Below are 18,259 nucleotides of genomic sequence, written 5' to 3' on the forward strand. Positions count from 1 at the left end.
ACAGTGGAAACTGGACAAAAGCCATTAACTTATTTCATACAGTTGACCAGTCAGCTGTCCAATAGTAAGGCCTTCCACTTGCAGTCGTAACAACGTGAACTCAGCACTGGCCTAGAAGTAAAAAGATTCTGTATTCCATTACTAATTTCCTTTAAAATTCATAAATTGTAAATCCTCTTTCCACCTATTTACTCAGGTTTTAAGATTATAACACAATTGCTTACTGTACTTCTTCCGTTGGTTCATGATGAGATACTACATTCAAATTTTAAAAGCGACCAGCTTTTAAAACTAAACGTCTCGCTGCAAACCACTGACTCCGACAAGCCTCACAGCACACACAAAATGCTTGCTGGAGAACAATGCCTCTTCTTGCTGCGGTATTATGTATCAATCTCTTTTCCCCACAGAAAAACATCTTTCTAAACCAATCACTGGTAATGCTTGGCAATGAGGGGGGAAAGCTTTCTTTTTCTATCAACAGCTTGTTAGAAAAGTTAAAGGAATCTCATGAGATTTCCCAGTGGCAAGAAATAGAGTATGGGGACAGAAGAGATTGCCCTTTCAGGCTTTCTATCCCACCTACAGAATTTTATATGAAGGGTAAAGGAATCAGACAGACAAGGCTACTTTTATCTTTTCCCTGTGCCATCTATTTTTTCACTTCAAGCTTCCTAAACACCTTTGACGGGGACACCTCATCAGAAAGCAATCACCTTACAGCACACTGCAGGTTTGTAAGGCAGAGAAAGTAGTGAAGTAAAAGCACATTCCTCCTGCCCTCTCCTCCTGTACCTCTGTCCTTCCTCCATTCATGTATGCTCCAGTACAGACACAGGCCTATATCTATTCCCTTAAACCCTCTGTTTCTAGAAGCCTTTTGTCCCTCAAGCTTGAGCTTACAGCTACTTTGCTCCCTATAAACTCTTTTCCTTATATTTTTCTCTACATTTCTGTATTTGTCCCTCCACTTGTTGGTGGAGTTGGGATGAATCAAGAACAGTATGCTACCACAGCCGCACCTGCCCATAATTTCAAGGTTTATGGGCTTCTTGTTGACTTAGTCATGATTTTATCTTTTCAAATAATGTTTTTTTAGAGATTACACATGCTAAAAGCACTGATATGCCTCCATAAACTTAACTTCAGCTTAATTGACTGGGGAGTAACTATTAAAAATACCTTTCTTTTCACTGAAATACTTTGTGTGACGCTTCATTCAAAAATGTGGTCAAGCGATAGTCTTAACTGTTTTGCTATTAAAAAACAATTTTCTGGAAATTATAGCTTTCTTAGAATCTCTCTAGCAAGCTACAGAGGAGAGACTGAGTTGACATATAAACTTTTCTACATACTCTAACCACTTCAAAGACATTGCCAATATTGATGTGGATAAATTCTGTATTACTTGCCTCCAATATATCCTTCAACAGATAACAGTTTCCCATCTTTTAGCCTGCTCATAGTTAATGCTGAAAATATGCATCAGGTATGAAGTACTCAGTTCAAGAAAAGGGTCTCATTTACACTGAAAAAAATTGGGATTTTTCTGCAGTTAATAGAACCATTTTGTCCTTAATTTTTCACTTAGTCCTGCAGGTTCCAGAATGATGTTTTATCTTCTTTTATCACATACTCTAATATAAAGGTACAATGGAGTTTAAGGCACAGAATGACAGAACTGCCTTGAAGATGTCCTAGTTTTTCTAAGTTAAAGCCATGGCCAAAGACAGTGTCCTCGTTTCACATCTGTTGACATCAACAGAAATACTGCATGTGCTTCCAAGAAATCACAGGCTTCATCACAACAGTGTAACACAGTATTTTACGGAGTATCCCACCCATTTCTTAAAAGATGATCTGCCTAGATAACGAGTCTCGTTTTTACTCAGTGGCTCCTCTGTTTCTTCCTAACTGCACTGCACAGTCACAGAAACCACCTTTCCTTACTATCAGAGCCTGTGACACCTAAACAGTGGGGCTGGAGCCAACACCATGGCTGCAGTGCTGGGGCTGCTCTGGTAGCGCTCCACAGGAAGCCTGATGCTGTGACATGTTCGTCCTCTTCTCACCTTCTGTTGGTCACATTGAAAATCCAATGACCTTCTCAATATACAACCTCCTTATTTTCCAAACTCTTCAGGGGGCACCAAAAAAGGTTTGGGACAAATACCTAGAGAGTCTGTGGTTTGTACTGAGGAAAAAAAAAATGAGGCTGTTTCAGTCTTAACTTCTCCAAACCCACAGCTAGCACAAAGTGTAAATCTAAACAAACAAACGCCTGGACTGAAAAGTCTGATTTACCAGCAGGAAACAGGTATGAGTGAAGCAATCAGGCAACACCCATATTTGCAGATGGATTTCCCTGCCCTAATGCATCACCTTCATGGTGTACCCAGAAGGAGAAACTTGGAGGTTTTCCCTTGGCACATTTGATTTACTTAGGCACACATTTGCGCTGTTTCTGTTCCAAGTCTCTCAACATTTTAGCTACAGCATGTTTTAAACATAGACAATACATTTTGTTTTTAAAAAAGTGTGACCTAAGCAATGAGATTAAAGAATTGAGTGACTGCTTTGTAAATGTATCCCCTTCCTACCACACAGAAGGCCAGTTGCTTGCCAGCAGCCTTCTCCCCATGATTTTGTCTAAAACCACCTGTGAGCTTACAGATGTGTGATTGAGGCATGGACTGAGTGGAATGCCAAGGTGTGAACCAGGCCCATAAGCAAGAAAATCTCCTAAACGATCTGTCCCTAGAGCAAGCACAGGATATGAACACGGACATATCACATTCTAAAGGGTCTTCTCCAGCTGGGAATCCACTTCTGTGGGACAGTCTGCAGCAGTGGCCACAACACTGTACCCGGCAAAATGGATTCAACGAAGACACCGTGCTAAAGTCAAAGGGCAAATAAAGAGGCGCAGCATCAGCACATGAACATAGACATCGTGAGTCTGTGCCCTTCTGCAGATTCTTAAGAGCCTGTGTAGATCTCAAGAGATCAGCAGGAGTTGGAGCAAAGTACACCAAAATATAAACCTCTCTGTGAGGATCTTGCTTTGGTGCTTTGGAAAGGAAAAAAAAACAAAAAAAAAAAAAAAAAAACAAAAAAAAAAAACAGCTAACCCCTCCAAGTCCTTTTGACTTGAGTATGTTTGGGCTTGAGTCCTGAATGCTCAAAGCCACTACAGTCTGGCTAAAAGAACCACTACCTTAACCTTCATTTTCCTGTTCCAGTTCCAACATATATCTATATTTAAGAAAACGACCTGCACATAGGCTGAAAGATGTTGCATCTCAGTGAGACACAAATGAAATGTTTAAAAATAACTGAGTTCATATAGGATTGACTTGAGGCAAAACCCAAATGCTGTTTCTCATGTAGTTAAAACCTGGATTGGAAAAATGAAAATTAAAACAGCCCTGGATATATGGGTCAAACCAATCTCTAGTTGAATTCTAAATTACATTTAAAGCGAAGAATTACAAGAACTACCATTTCTTTATTCTGCTAAACACTTATACTATATACAGCTGCTGTAGTCTATGCTTCTGCATCTTATAAAAACTTATATATAGCGAGCTTCCAGAATTTTGAAAATATGTAAGACAGTAGATAAATACTCTTCTAAGCTAGGGAAAACTTAAGGGGAAGTGTTAGAGACTACGGTCAGAAACCAGTTAATAGCTCGGAGAAATTTTAAAACTCCTGAGCAGAAAAAAAAAAAAAAAGTTTAAAGTACTTGGAATCTCTATATTTCCTTCTTTCTCAAAAAAAAGTCTAATTTGTCTCAATCTATGCTTTTAGACTCCCTTTACTACTATTTTAATAATTATAAAAAAAGAACCAGAGCTCAGGACAGACTGAATGTTAACCTGAGAAATTGTTTTTGCTAATATGCACAAACATGGTTTCCGCACAGTGCAAATTGTATTATTTTGCGTTCAACTGGTTGCACTTGCACAGCTTGATTGTCTTATCTATCCTGTAGGGCTGAGCAAAACTGTGCAATGACTGAAACTAAACATGAATTTGTTTTCTGTAAAAGCAGGACTGAGACGTGAAAACTGAATAAGAATCTTATTAGCAATTCCTCATGTAGGTAGCATGTCTCACTTTAATCATATGCTTTATGGCCTTTACCTATTGCTGTGAATTGGCTGCTAGAGCTTTTCTGCACATCCATTTTGCTAACCCACTTTCAAATGTCTTTATAGAAGAAAACTGTAAACTGTATTGCTTCTTATACTGTAAACAGCAAGACAAGGCATTTCGGGACCTTCAAAGAGTATGGCTTGTCTCTCTCATTTCCTGTTTGTTCCCCACTATTTTCAAGTAATCATGTAGCTGCCTGAAGTGTCTGCACTGAGATTTATAAACACAAGAGGGCAGGCTACATATAAAAGAAAAAGCATTTTCCTGTTAGCTTTCACAACGTAAATAGCCCAGCAGAGAAAACTGTATACAAAGTTAGACACTCACTTTTTCACTTTCAGTATAAAAATGTGGCCAAGCCCTGCTTCTGTTTATTTACRCAGTATACTATGAGCTGTAGCTTTATCACTGAATATAAGAACTGTATCATAACACGATAGTTTATTTTTTCTTGAAATCTGTAGCAATTTCTACGGCCATTATAGAAGGGTAAGAAAAGCTACTTGCCCTCTTCCAGATTCTGCAATACAACTAATGAAAAAATGTAATGAATTCTAGGTAAATTCTGCTGGTAGAAACCTTTAAGAACCTCCCCCTACACACACCCACACACTAAATGCATTTATGTAAATATATTTGGTTCATTCCTATGGAACCCTTTTTTAAATCTAATTGTCTTACAACAGGTTATTACAAGATGTTTGTCCAGAAAAGGAAAACAAAATTGTGGAGTAGCATTCCAGTCTTGCTATTATGTTTTCTTATGTTTTACTTTTGAAAAAATTCCAGCCCTAAACACAGGCTAAAATACCAGTTCATCAACATACCCTTGTATTCTGTAGAACAACGCCTTCTTGATGATTTTGATATTAATTTGTTCATGAGCTGAGTTTGTCCGAATATTTTAGATTTCGGGAATTATCATCAACTACTGAAGTCAGAAAGTTCCGTCATTGATATGAATGAGTTGCACTGGGCCTTTTTAGACAAATCCTATGCCTGGTGAAATAAATATGGATATGTAATCTGAAGCAAAACTGCCCTCATTTTGTCTGTTTGATGTTAAGAGATCAAATGTTAAATCCTGCTAACCCATATTTTCATGCCCCAACCCAGCAGCTCTGCACTTACTTACTTACATGAGTAATGTAATTGGCTCTGATGACAATACCCCTGTAACTTAAGGCAATTTGTTTGAATAGAGTTTTATAGCACTGAACCTCAATATTCAGATCTTAGGAGTGTGGCACAAAGGAGGAGGTCAGAATTAGTCCTGAAAAAACAGGTGTGAGTACCCATATAGGTGTTTCAGGTTTTGAAAAGCTCTTTAGGTTGACTGTGACAACAATGAATTCTTTAAACTGTTTTATACTAAAACTGATTAGAGATAACTTACAGGAAAAAAAAAGTCTAAGGAACTGATTTACTACTCAAGGTAAATCAGTGCAAGTATTCTTACAAGTCCCTTCTCTGATATTAGCAGTCATTATACAACCTACATTTTCCACCCCTCTTCAGCACATCAGCAGCATTTAGTTGCAACACCATGTTACCAGAAAAGGTCAAGCTAACTGCCTTTCTCACATAAACAACACTTGAGTTGGGTGCTGTATGTGTTTTTTGCAGATGATGTCACCTCCAGGATTTCAGCTACACAAGACAGCTTACTATCTAAAAAAGATGAACACCCCCCCCCCAAAAAAAAAAAAAGGCAGACAGAAGTGTAAAGGGTGTGCTGAAATGGAATCAGAACTTGTGTCAGAGAACTCACTGCATTACAGATACTTTGCTTTATATTTTTAAAATGTTCTGAAAAATCAAAATAGCATTATTCTCACAGTCAGCCAGTCAGTCAGCAGCCTTCATCTAACACCTTCAGGCTATTAGCTCCAGATCAGCTAAATATGCCTTTGGACTACACATGCTATCGGGCAAGAACAGGGCCCTCCCTCCCCCCTTTTTTTTTCTTGCACATCTTGGGAAAGGAAGTGTTCTGGCAGTATCTCTAGGTCTTATGCTCAGAACAGGATAAAGCAAAAAAAGAAGACACCACCCTACAACATATGCCTCTCGTGACGGAATTAATCAGTGTATCTGAACATGCTGAACTTCCCTGCAACAGAAATAAAAGGAAACACCTTGCAGATAATAATGAAAAAGCATAGTAGCTCATGCAAAACTTTTCCTTTTCCCACAACAGCTCTTTAAGGATTTGATTCTTAATTTCTTTGAAAAAGAAAAACAAAATTCCTATTCAAGAATCATTTCACCAGGAAGGAAAAGCATTTGGACCCCAAAGAATCACTACAAAAAGTTTGTCTTCTCACTTCTTCACAAAAACTGAAATGATTCGCCTCTAATTCTTTTCCAGGTGGAAAAAAAAAAAGAAAGAAAAGAAAAGAAAAACAGTCCTCTGCACAACTTATTTTTATTAAAAAAGAAAAAAATCTTACTGAGTGGACATAGTTCTGAAAAATAATGTTATATAATCACCTTCCTATAGCAGATATTAAAAATAAATTTAACTTAGGTAACTTTTCATTAAGATAGTTAAAATCAGCAAGCAATAATTGCAAAAGCTGAACACTCATTTAAAAAATACAAATTGTTTGGCAGCTGATCRGTTGAATGCTATTCGAAGTTTATAGACATGGAATCAAGTTTTTGTTCATACAGAAAACTAAATTCAAAAGTTGATTTTAATGTTCTATGCCCTGCTTTTCATTAGCAAAGATTAGAATTACCATGAGTAGTCAGTAGTATAAAGAATGACCTGAGCTTCAAGATTGCAGTTAAATAGCTTGTGATCCTCTCTATATAACTAAAAAAGGCATTTTGAATCCAGTATCAGACCAGATTCAGCCAGGCTCGTGGTCTGCAATACTACTCAAGATAGATAACCCTGTTAGGTTTGCCATAGCACACGAATCAAATGACAGATTCGCAGCTATACTCTGTGTGTAGGGCAAATGGAAGAACTGCACCTCTGCAAGGCACAAAGGCATTCTACCTTTTTTCTTGCTTTGGCATTTAAGGATGGGATGTAGTTCCTGCTTCGGCCTGTGCCAATTACAACTGCACTATTTCCCAAGCAGAACCAGTTGCACTGGCCAAAGCACTGGCAAAGCAGAGCCAAGGCAAAGGCTTCAGCTTCCCTTCCCATCAATCCTCCCCATCCATTGGCCTCAAAGCAACTGAAACAAATGTGGAGAGCTCAAGCATTAATACTGCGTGCACCAAAGTGACGGGATACGTCTACAGGGGCGCTCTGTGGCTGAACGAAAGAGGGCCTTCTTCCTTCTTAGATCTATTCATAAGCATGAAATCCAAGTCAATTTTCAGCCTTCCAGGAATATTCAGGCAGTAAGATGCTATTCAACATGTGTAAGCTTTGCAAAACAGAAAGATAAAAATGTAATAGTCTCCCAAAAATAATTCTTGTCTTTTCTTTATGAGCTCAGGAGACCTGTTGGTAAAATTCAGCTGCCTCAGAATATAGATGAACTCTTAAAACCAACTATAAATTGAATGAGCTATATTGAACTGTAAACGGAATAAGGGTTGCTGATGAGGTGTCGGCAGAAACTCTACTTTTCTCTACAAGAGGAAAAAGAACAGGCCTCTATACTGACTATGCAATCACTTACCACTACACACCTCAGTATCTTGGATGTAAAAAATAAATAGTAAGTAATAAAAACATTAATGTTAACTGAAAGAACAAAGGTACCTCAGAGAGCTGCTTAAATTCATTTCTGAACAGAACGATTCTACATCTAACCTGAAACTAATTAGAGTACTACAAATGCTGAGAAAAAATATGTAACTGAATCTGCACCTCTACATCTTTTGACCTAAGATATTTTTCCTTAGTAACAATTTGCTTTTGCAACCAACAGTTCCCTTCTAAAGGGAACTGCAAATTGATCGGGGCATATTATTTGCCCTTTCAGATTGTTAAACTAGCACATTGGTAGACACATGCATTGTGAGTTTAGCAGGAAAGTGTTTCGGCTTAACTTCATATAAAATATGCATATACAATAGAATATAAAAAAGCCAGACCATAAAAAAGAAGCTTTGTACTATGTAACAGTGCAAAATTTCAAGTAGGGATGTTCTGTGTGTTTACCAGTGGGCAAAGCTTTGTTATCTTCAAAGTTCACATGAAATTCCTGGACTTTGAAATTGTTCCTTTGGTAGGACTCCTGAATGTCAATTAGAAATAACAAGCACACATTCCCAAACCACTTATTGATCCAGTTGGAAAAATGACAAGATTGGGTAGTAAAATCCCAAACCGAAGCGTTCAAGCTCATCTTTGAAAGAGAGCTAACCATATGAAAGAAAGAAAGAAAAAAAAAAAAAAAAAAAAAAGCTAATTTTCCAAATTAGTTCCAATTATATTGAATTCTTTAAACTGCACAGCTTTTAACACGATTCTCTGCTTGTGTAAATATTAAGGGACTTTTTTGTGACCAGAAAATACCTACCAAGCTCATCTATACGAGAACTAAATTGCTTTATTAAAACTGCAGGGAATCACTTGATTCTTGAGACACTGAAAATTAAAGTGCAGAAGAAATGAGATTTAAGTATCTGCATACTCCAGGTCACACGCAAGTGACAAAAATTTTTTTTTTTCAGTGGGGAAAGCAGAAGGACCATGATATGCTTAGTGAAGGATGTCTGTGTGTTATTTTATATTGTGCATAGTTAACAAAAAGCTATTAACATTCAACACTACATGAAAAAAGTCAGTCTTCCAGCTACTTTCTTATTAGACCCATTTACTACTTTACCACTTCTTTCATTTGTCAGATGAGCCACTCCTGCCTACTTACAGCTCTGCATTTCAAAAAGTATGCATGTTTTAATGCTAAATTTGTGAACGGATATTGAAACATTATTAAAAAATACTACCAATTCCAACACAGTGCTGAAAGAGCGCTAATTCTGTTTGACAAAAGTTTACATCCCCTTTTCTTCTTTGTAATTCAAACAGCTCTGCAGCGAAAAAAGGGTACTTACTGTCTTTGGACACTGAAAAAAGGCTAAATTTAAGGTAACAATGGAAACAATAAACATTAACTCAGTCTCAAACATGATGTCATGTTGTATGTAGCTAGGTTAAAAGAGAATGTAAAACAAATTACCTGGACTGTTTAGGAAACCCTAAATGCCCTAATTTACCCAACCATTTATCAGCAGTACTAATGAAAAGCCTTTCTTGCAGTAGATAAAGGTAGCCATTAGTCTCTGAACTGTACGGTTTTTACCAGCAAGACAAAACAAGAAGCAGATCTTGGGAGTAAATATCAGCTGGATGTTCACATAACAAGGTCCAGAGAGACATAACCAGAAGTTGTCTCTTTTAATCCAACTCTGAATAATGTTGGATGCTGTTTTCTGWTCTTTCAGAGCGCTACTACTGCCAAAATAACTGCAAGGCTTGCAAGTCCGAGTATATCTCGAGCCTTTCCCAAGGCACCCCAACACTATCTGAGGCACTGAAACTATGGCAACCGAATAAGAAAGCAGCTTCCATGATTAATAGATGAAGATCCCAGCGACAGTGCCTAGCTAGGCCATAATTCAAGAACGTAAGAGGAATTAGCATGGAATCAGTCTCAATCTACAAAAAAAGTAGATTTCAAAAAGCCTCAACAAAACAGCAAATTTTTTCTTCTGAAAGAAATATTCTACAGAACCATAAACYGTCCAAATTCCTGTTAACATTACAATGATCAGCTGCTTCCAACACAAGTAATGGATAAATACTCATTAACAATGAAGGAATCGATACTGCGAATTTCCCACCTGACTGTATCAAAGCCATACCTAAGAATGGCTTTGTAGGAATGGCTGTGTAAGAATACTCAGAACCTAGAGCATCTGAGTGAATCTGAGGAGCCAGAGATAAAGTCAAAACAATGTTTTTTGCAGTCAGAATGTATCTGGACACAAGTTTTCTCAGAGTGTTGGGGATTCATATCAGTGAGTACTTCTTCACTTGCTGAACTAGGACACTCATTTTCACTACTAAAAGGCCCTGTGAGTCTGTCAGAGCCATTGCAAAATTGATGAGGGGTTAGGAACACTTTTTTTAAAAAAAGTGCATAATACAATTTCCATTATCATCTCCAGTAATAATACTAGTATTATGGTCTTCATCCACTAGGTGGTTTCAGACTAAGGTGAAAAGACGTAATAAAAATATTCTGTGTTTTCTTCCACTTCTATAAACATGAGATTTTCACTGAAGGCAACTAGCTCTAGACACAATAAAGATATAGGAACTTTAAAAAAAAAAAAAAAAAAAAAAAAAAGTAGGGGTATTGCCTACAGAAGGGGCATGCTGAAGCATGGATTTACCTGGAGAGGATGAGGGAGAAGGAGCCAAGGGCTTCCTTTACTAAGGACTGTGCACATGCTGCTGTGTCACATGATATGCTATGCATCTGTCCCTGGAACCTGTCTTTTAACTTCAGCATGGCATGAATGTTTTAAAACTACTACATGTATTTTTGTTGGGAGTTCCTCAGCAGCAGTTTGGTCAGTAGCTTAAAAAATGGCATGGGATACTCCATTACATGTGCATTTCAAATATCTGGTGTAAATACTCCATATAGAAATGGCTATTATTAACGATAGTTTTAAAGGAAAGGTCATCACTGAATGCACTGAATTACCATATGTCTTCACTCTAGAGATACAGCAAATGGCAGTTCTGTTAATAGCTGGTTTATCTACTTCATTTTACATCTCTATTTCAGCCACTACAGAAACACTTTGGGGATTGGGAAACATTCCTTTCATACAAAAATGTCTCTGTATTCACACACAGTACAGTATTCCCCTCCTTTTGGCTGATAAATAACTGCAATTCCATACTGTGGAAGACAACTATCCAGAGGTTTTGCTGCAAATTATGGGATAATGCATGCAAGGTTTTTCTCATTTTCATCTTCCTGTTTTAAAAGTGGTATCTTCCATTTTATAAAAACTATAGCTGGAGCCAAACTTTAGATTTTGGAGGTCATAAGTCTGGCAGCCTCATTTATATTCATCTGGTGCACAAAAGCTGAGAATACGATTATTTTATGGGAAAAGGCACAGATATTTCATTCCCTTTCCTATTTCCTGTGGCCCGATAATTAACCATTAGTAGTTTTTATGAGTCTGAAGTGACAATACAGCAAATACCTCTATGCATATCTTTTAAATGAACCACTTCCAAGATTTTCTGAATATTCCAGTGTGCTGTATGTCCACCTCTTTTTTTCTAAAGTTTTCTTCTCAGTTCCTATTCAGTTCTCACTTTAAATTTTAAATCCTTTGACATCTTCCCTTTGCTAAAATGGGATAGGCAAGTGAGCAGCTTGGAAACTCAAGACAACATGCAATATGTGTAATTACGACACAGTAGGTGGCACTCTTCCCTTTAAATCCTTAAGCAATGCCTTGGTGCTGTGCTGCCATAATTGCCATGTTCCAGGCAAGACCTAAAACCAAGGTCTTGCTCGCAGTGGACAATTAAAGATCCTGTAACACTGTATCAATGCTAACATTCAGTTACTTCCACCATCGTGAATATTGGTTCAGCAGAAGAAAGCACATAAGGAGAAAAACAAAACAAAACAAAACATGCAAACCCTGATCTCCCAAGGTTACACCTGAAGTAGGAAGTTTGCTTCTGCTTCCCCAGATCCTACACACATATTAGCTGTTCAGTGAAGCTCCTAATAAAAATATTCCTAAAGAAAGTTTTCAAACTTAGGCCCAGAGTTTCCCCCAGCTGCTTGATTTTGTCTCCAATCACTGTTCATTTTTGCTGAATATTGTTGGTCAGCAACTGGACTTCCTATTAATATTGGCTGTATTTTACTGCCAAGATTATCTCCATACATGCTACAACCACCTCAGAGTAATGCTGATAAATAGAAATGATGATATAATACTGAAAGGATCACCATTAGAAAGCATTGTCTTTTCTTCCATTTTTCTGTTGTCCTGCCATGCAAAAGATGGTAGGAATTTTGCCACAATTTATTGTAGGCCTGAGTCAGATACCACTTATTCCAGAACACACAGATCTAGGTCTGATTAATTAACATTAAAGGTCTGATCCACAGCAAAAGTACTTGCACCATAGTTTCAGGTCCTCTGTAAGGATTCTCACCAGAGAAAAGTATTTTCAGGCTAGGACATAAGCATGAAGAACCTTCCTTATCTGAAAAATACTTGAGCACAGCCTCTCACAAAATTACATGGGGGGTGGGGGGGGGACATACACCGTTTACTTTGGTAAGACTTAAATTTGAGTAAGAGTTGGCAAGTAAGAACTATGAATATATCTCCTTAATGAGGAATAGTAGCAGCTAAAATATTGCAGGATCTGCATCAAATGAGGATAGTGAGAACAGCTGTTTCTGTACGGTTCAACTTCCTTCTTGCATACACTGGGTCTGAAATAGTAGAATGCTGTTTTCCAGGATTTACTCTGTTGTTTGTTTTCAGCACTCTACTATAGTGGATGGGAATCAGGTACTATACAAAAAAAACGTTTATTTGCATAGCGTAACAATGTGTTCCTGCAAACAAGTTAGATGCGAGGCATGTATTAGCTCAGGTCAATTTAATCCTAAAACATTTTGTGTCTTCCCTGCTGTAAACCATGTGAACTCCTTTCATGTGTATTTATGTATGGCTCTTCAAAACAAGATGACAAATTTCCCCTTCCCTTCACAAAACATGCACAAACAAGTTCACAATCACCTACTTCCTTTTTAATGCAAACAGTTCTATTCTGGATTTATCACAGGTCATTAATTTGATCTTTCTCCTTTTCTCCCTCTCCCTCCACCCCGATTTAATGAAGGCAAGTCCTTATTTATCCTTAGCCTGATCTACCTCCTTCCTCAGCCTCAAACTACAGTAACGACACTCCTCAATTCACAAATATTAAGAGGGAACTATTGCTAATCTCTACTTTAACCTTCAAGTAGCTAGAGGTGTTAACTACGTATGTTTCTTGTAGATGTTACTGCCCAATTGTTTTGCTTCAACTAGTACTGTTTAGCTGGTAAGATTGATTTTGCCATCAGAAGTAAACATATACAGTTTTAATGTAGACTAATTGAGAATATACAGAACACCTGTGACCATGTAATTCGTTTTCCTCAGAATATTCACCCATGCTTCAGGCATTCAATACTACATGAAAAGCAAATGTCGCAAGTGTACTTAATACTACTAATTGTTAGTGTTAAATCCATTTTGCTTTCAGACAGAAACCTCAACTGAGCAGTTTGCTCCTGAACTAAACTTCCATTAAGTCAGAAGATTTTCTTCAGTAATGAGGGGCAGAAAACTGAGATCAACATTTTTTATGCATAGGAAATTGTCTGAGTTTAAAAAGTTAGGATATTTTCTCTTCTTATTATATTTTATGGGAAGTTATATATTAAAAATGAGTTCCTTTTGGATAAAACTATAGCACAGACAGTGAAATGCCTTGGCAACTATAATTCTCTTTAAGGGTGACAAACCTTGATGTTACAGAAGCTAGTATTTCCATTCAAACATGTATGAGACTATTTTGTGAAGAAAGGGGTTTCCTGGAACAGACCCAATTTTCCTTACAATACACTAGATCTGTTTTTTTAATGAGGCTAAAGTTAACCAGAGCAAGATCCTTTTGCTTTTCAAGTCTGAAAACAAACAGCAAAGGAAACCCTGAACATGATAACAGTTGCATAGATCTTATTCACAGAAAGATGCCACACTCTCTTCAAAACCTCCATGAGTTATGTGATTAAAGGAGCCTGACTCTGCTGGACTTTCTCACGTCGATGCCAAAGGATTTACTCAACAAGACTACGCACACAAGAAAGGGTCACTGAATGACACTTAGATGAAATGAATACAAACCAAATACAGTCACTGGAATTACTTTTGCAAAGACAGAGTAGCTAGATATGTGATTTTTCCCACCATATTTGAGGTCCGATTAATTAATTAATATTAGTGCTGGATGATACTAAACACAAGTTAGCAGAATGTACGTCAAGTAATAAGCTACTGCAAGCAGCTCTGTGACAGAAAACGGTTGGGGAGATTTAGCTCTTCATTATACCTACACCTGCAGCCTGTGTGCAAGTATTCACCTTGCAGAGGCAGGAATTAGCTCTTTTTACAATTAAAGCACAACTAAAGCCTGTATTTTTTGCAGTTCTATTAGCAAAATAATTTTGTGTCTAGAGCAACAAAAGATACGTACTACACAGCCGCCAGCATCAGCGCGCAGGTTTACAAACTTCAAAAGCAGCAATAAGCTCAGGAGAGGAAAAAAAGCGAGAAGATTTCGCTCTAAACAAGTGGGCGAGAGCAGCGAAAGAAAATCCCAGCCTAAGGAAAACCCAGCAATTACTGCATTACGACTCACCCTCAGCACAGCCATACACGAAAAACGCTGCGGTCACGGTTAAAAGGAGCCCTTTCCCCTACAGCAGCCCAGGCTGAGCCGTGCTTTCTCGCTCCCTTTAACCCTCCGTCTGGGTGCCGGCCAGAGCCGCGGGAAACAGCCGCCGCGAGCGGGGCGGCGATATGACAGCCAGGCCCCGGCAAGCAGCGGTACTTCCTCACACGCCGAGACCCAAACTTTCCGCCGCCCGGGCCGGGCCGGGCCGGGCCGGGCCGGCGGTGACCGTTGGCCGGCGGTGACCGTTGGCCGGCCGTAACGGCTGCGCGCGCCGGCGGCCCCGCCACCCCCAGCGCACCAGCGGGCGTTGCAGGCTCCCGCTTCGGCTCATGCGACCTCGCAGCCAGAGCACTTAACGCGCGTTACTCCCAAGTGAGAGCTTTCCACGCTCGTGCACACGGGGGAGAAAGGGGCGGAAGAAAAAAAAAAAAAAAAAAAACAGGTCCCTCCCCTGAGCGGGCTCCCGGCGAGGAGGCGCCGGCCGCGGAGCGCGGTGCCGCTCGCCCCGCGGCGCCTTCAGGAGGGCTGGCCGCGCAGGAACTCCTGGTGCCCCTGTCAGCCCCTTTCAGGAAAACTTTCTTTCCTCTACCGCTTCGGCCGGTTCCCGCGGGGCCGGAGCTCAGCGGGAGGGGCCGTCCCGGGGAGCGGCGGGGCAGGGGCTGGGGCGGCGAGGGGCGCGGAGCTCGGCTGCCCCGCGGCGCTGCCGCTCGGCGCTGCGCAGGCAGCTGGGGGCGGCCGGCCCAGCCCGGCCCGCTGGGCGCCCTCTCCCGCCGCCGCCGAGCGGGGCCAGCGGGGCTCGCCCGCGGGCAGAGCGGCGGCTGCCAGCGCTGGGGAGAAAGGGGCGGGAGCAGCCCTGCCCCAGAGCCGCCCTTCTCCGCGAGCCGCGCGCAGGGAGCGCGGCCGCTTCCCGCACACCGCTCGCCTCCGCGGGCAGCGCGCCGCAGCCCCGGGCGCAGCCCCGCGCCGGCGAACAAAGCCCGCGGCGGCGCAGCGCGGCCCCCAGCCCCCGGACGCGCCGCCAGCCTTGAACAAGCGGCGCGGCGCGGCCCAGCCCCGCTCTCCTCCGCGCGAAACGGCAGGGCCCGGGCTGCCGGTGTGGGGTGCGCCCTCGTTGTCCCCCTAACAAAGACTTTCTCCGCCCGCCCCGACCCAGCCCACACGACGGCCCCGGCCCGGCCCGGCCCGGCCCTCCGCGGGTGCGGGAGCGCCGCGCCGCGCATGCAGCCCGCTCCCCTCGGAACCTGCGCGCACGGCCCGCGAGAAACGCCAGTACATGCAGCGCCCAGGGGGAGGAAAAAGAAGGAAAAAGAAAAGAAAGGCGAAGCCACGAGATGCCTGGGAAGTGCTAACAGCAAGCGCAGCCTATGCACTTGCAGGCGGCTCTTCTCCTCCTCCCCTAGGCGCTACAAACGCTGTCGAGACAGAAAGCAGCAGCCAACCTTAAACCACACACCATCCTCACTCCTCCCGAGCCTGCCAAGGCGACCCAGAGCCTTCCTTCCAAGCAACCCCGAAACATCAGATACAGATACGGACAAGGGAGTACTGTACCTTTTCGGTGCATGTATCTAGGCAGCTAGAGGACAGAACTAGCTGCTGTAGTGTCCCATTTAGTAATCCATTTAAGGGGATCTCTCTGAGAAACTGGAGCCACTCTCTCCTTTGCAATCCTTTGTCATTACTACATGTGTGCTTCCTGGGGGATGGAACATTTAGTATTTCTACTTTCTGAATTGCAAATGCAATTTGTTCATTTCCAATGATGGGAGAAAAGGGAGGAAGGGGGGAAAGCGTTCGCAATTCCTCTGCAAACCCAAATTCCACTACGGTTCCACTCCAGTAAGTCCCCTTCAGTCGTGTCTTAGGAGGTAAGTCATTTCAGGGTCTTGTGCTGCTCCCTTTCTACCAAAAGTGCTCCTGATGCGAAGGCTGCTGCAGGAAAACTCCTAGGCTGGAGGCACGCCGGCGCCGGGCAGAAGAGCGGAGTCGCTGCTAGCCCGGGCTCGCGGTCATGAGCGGCGGACGAGAGCGGGCTGCGCCGTGCCGTGCCCTGCCTCCCTCCACTGCCGGGCTCCCCGCGCCCTGTCACTGGGACGCGCTCCGCCGCCGGGGGCGGAGCCAAATCCCGGACTGGATCGCGCCGGACGGGCGCGCCCCGCCCCGCCCCGCCCGCCGCGCAGCGCCGGGGGCCGCGGAGGGCGGCAGGGGGGCGCCGCCGGCCCCGCGCAGCGGGCCGGGAGGGGGGCGCCACGCGGGGCAGCCGTGGCGCTCCGGGAGGCTGCGAAACAGCAAGGATTTGCTCATCGATTTTCTTAAATGGAGAAGTTTTAAGGARCGAGGGTAAGTGAATTCCTCAGACTTTGTGACCGCCGCTGCCCCAGCGGCGGCTGGGGCAGCACCGCACCCGGGGCACAAACGGCCTGGAAAGTATGCGGGGTAAAAATAGCCTCGGCACGAAATACTCCCCTGCAAGTATGTAAATATAACGTATAGATGATCTGCAAAGGACAGGCTATGCCAGCGACATTACCAACGTATCTGCTGTGATAGTCTGAACATTATGTTTGAAATTTTGTATTTACACGCAAGGGCTTTTTATTTATTTTTTTAAATATTGGCAACGAATATGCTGCCAATAAAACCACCCCAGCAAGCTACCGGCACGAGACTATTTTTAAATGTTACCAGGTTTATTTTGAGCAGGTGCAAACGAGTAGGAGGGGAGGCGCCCTTCCGCTCCAAGCCTTCCAACTGTGGAAACTTGCCAAAGGCCAATAAATTTTTGCACCTCTCCATCCAAGAGACATAACCTTATTCCTGCTCCATCTGTAGATCCGTATGTCTCCATCAGATTTAATGCTGAGGCAGCCATAAATACCGAGCGCCGACAATGGCATTTTAAACCATCGCGATGGTTCCGCGTCCACTTAAAAAAGGGGGGAGTTTTATCTTAGAAGTAGCAGCGTTCCGTTTAAGACAGGGAGACGGCAAACGGGAGAGAGCAGCTGCAAAGAGCAGTGGCGTCGGTCTGGGCATCGCGGATCGGCGGCAGCGCAGCGCAGGAGGCACCGAGGGAGGCGTGTCGGGCACCGCTGCGCACCGCACGGCTCTCCCGGGCGGACCGCAGGCGCCTCCCGCCGCTCGGGCCGAGGCCGGGGGGGGGGGCCGCTGCGCCCGCTCGCCGGCTGGCCAAACTTGCCGAGCTGCGGCCCGCCCGCACCGGGGGCTCCCCGGCCGCGCGCTGCGCCCGCCGGCGCCTCCCCGCACGTAGCTCCCGGCTTGCGTTTTACACGGGGGAAGAAGAAGAAAAAAACCTGCATTGTGTAACCTGCTAATCGCATCTCGGCGCTCGCGGAGCGCACTAATCCGAGGCACCGGGACAGCAATCCCTCGTTCCCTTGGGGAAATGGGAACAGGGCTGCAGCGGCGCGCAGCCGTCTGCTTTTCTCTTTTTTCCTCCCTTAAAAGGTCCTCCCCCCCGCCTCCTCCGCCCAAATCCCCCTTCGCTCGTTGCTCGCTGGGTTAATCCGTCCCTGTCTCGGAGCCAATCAGTCCGGCGAGGAGCTGGGGCCGTGCTAATAAATTAATCCCCTTCCTCCCCGGCCCCGCGCCGAG

General features: G+C 43.0%; 1 protein-coding gene across 3 annotated transcripts in view; it reads right to left on the reverse strand.

Moving 5' to 3' along the window:
• SEMA6A (semaphorin 6A) overlaps positions 1–16,728 on the reverse strand; it is a 115,963-nt gene extending 99,235 nt beyond the window's left edge. For 2 of the 3 annotated variants that reach the window (XM_085305394.1, XM_085305392.1), the window contains exon 1: positions 16,196–16,728. The gene's annotated coding sequence lies outside the window, so the exon portion shown is untranslated. Of the gene's footprint in view, positions 1–14,608; positions 14,899–16,195 lie in introns of those variants that run through there. The other variant, XM_085305393.1, reaches the window with a different exon arrangement.
• Positions 16,729–18,259: the final 1,531 nt, after the last annotated feature.

This window comes from Rhea americana, unplaced genomic scaffold (assembly GCF_003343005.1).
Source record: "Rhea americana isolate MKP2758 unplaced genomic scaffold, rheAme1 scaffold_22, whole genome shotgun sequence".
Lineage (NCBI taxonomy): Eukaryota > Metazoa > Chordata > Aves > Rheiformes > Rheidae > Rhea > Rhea americana.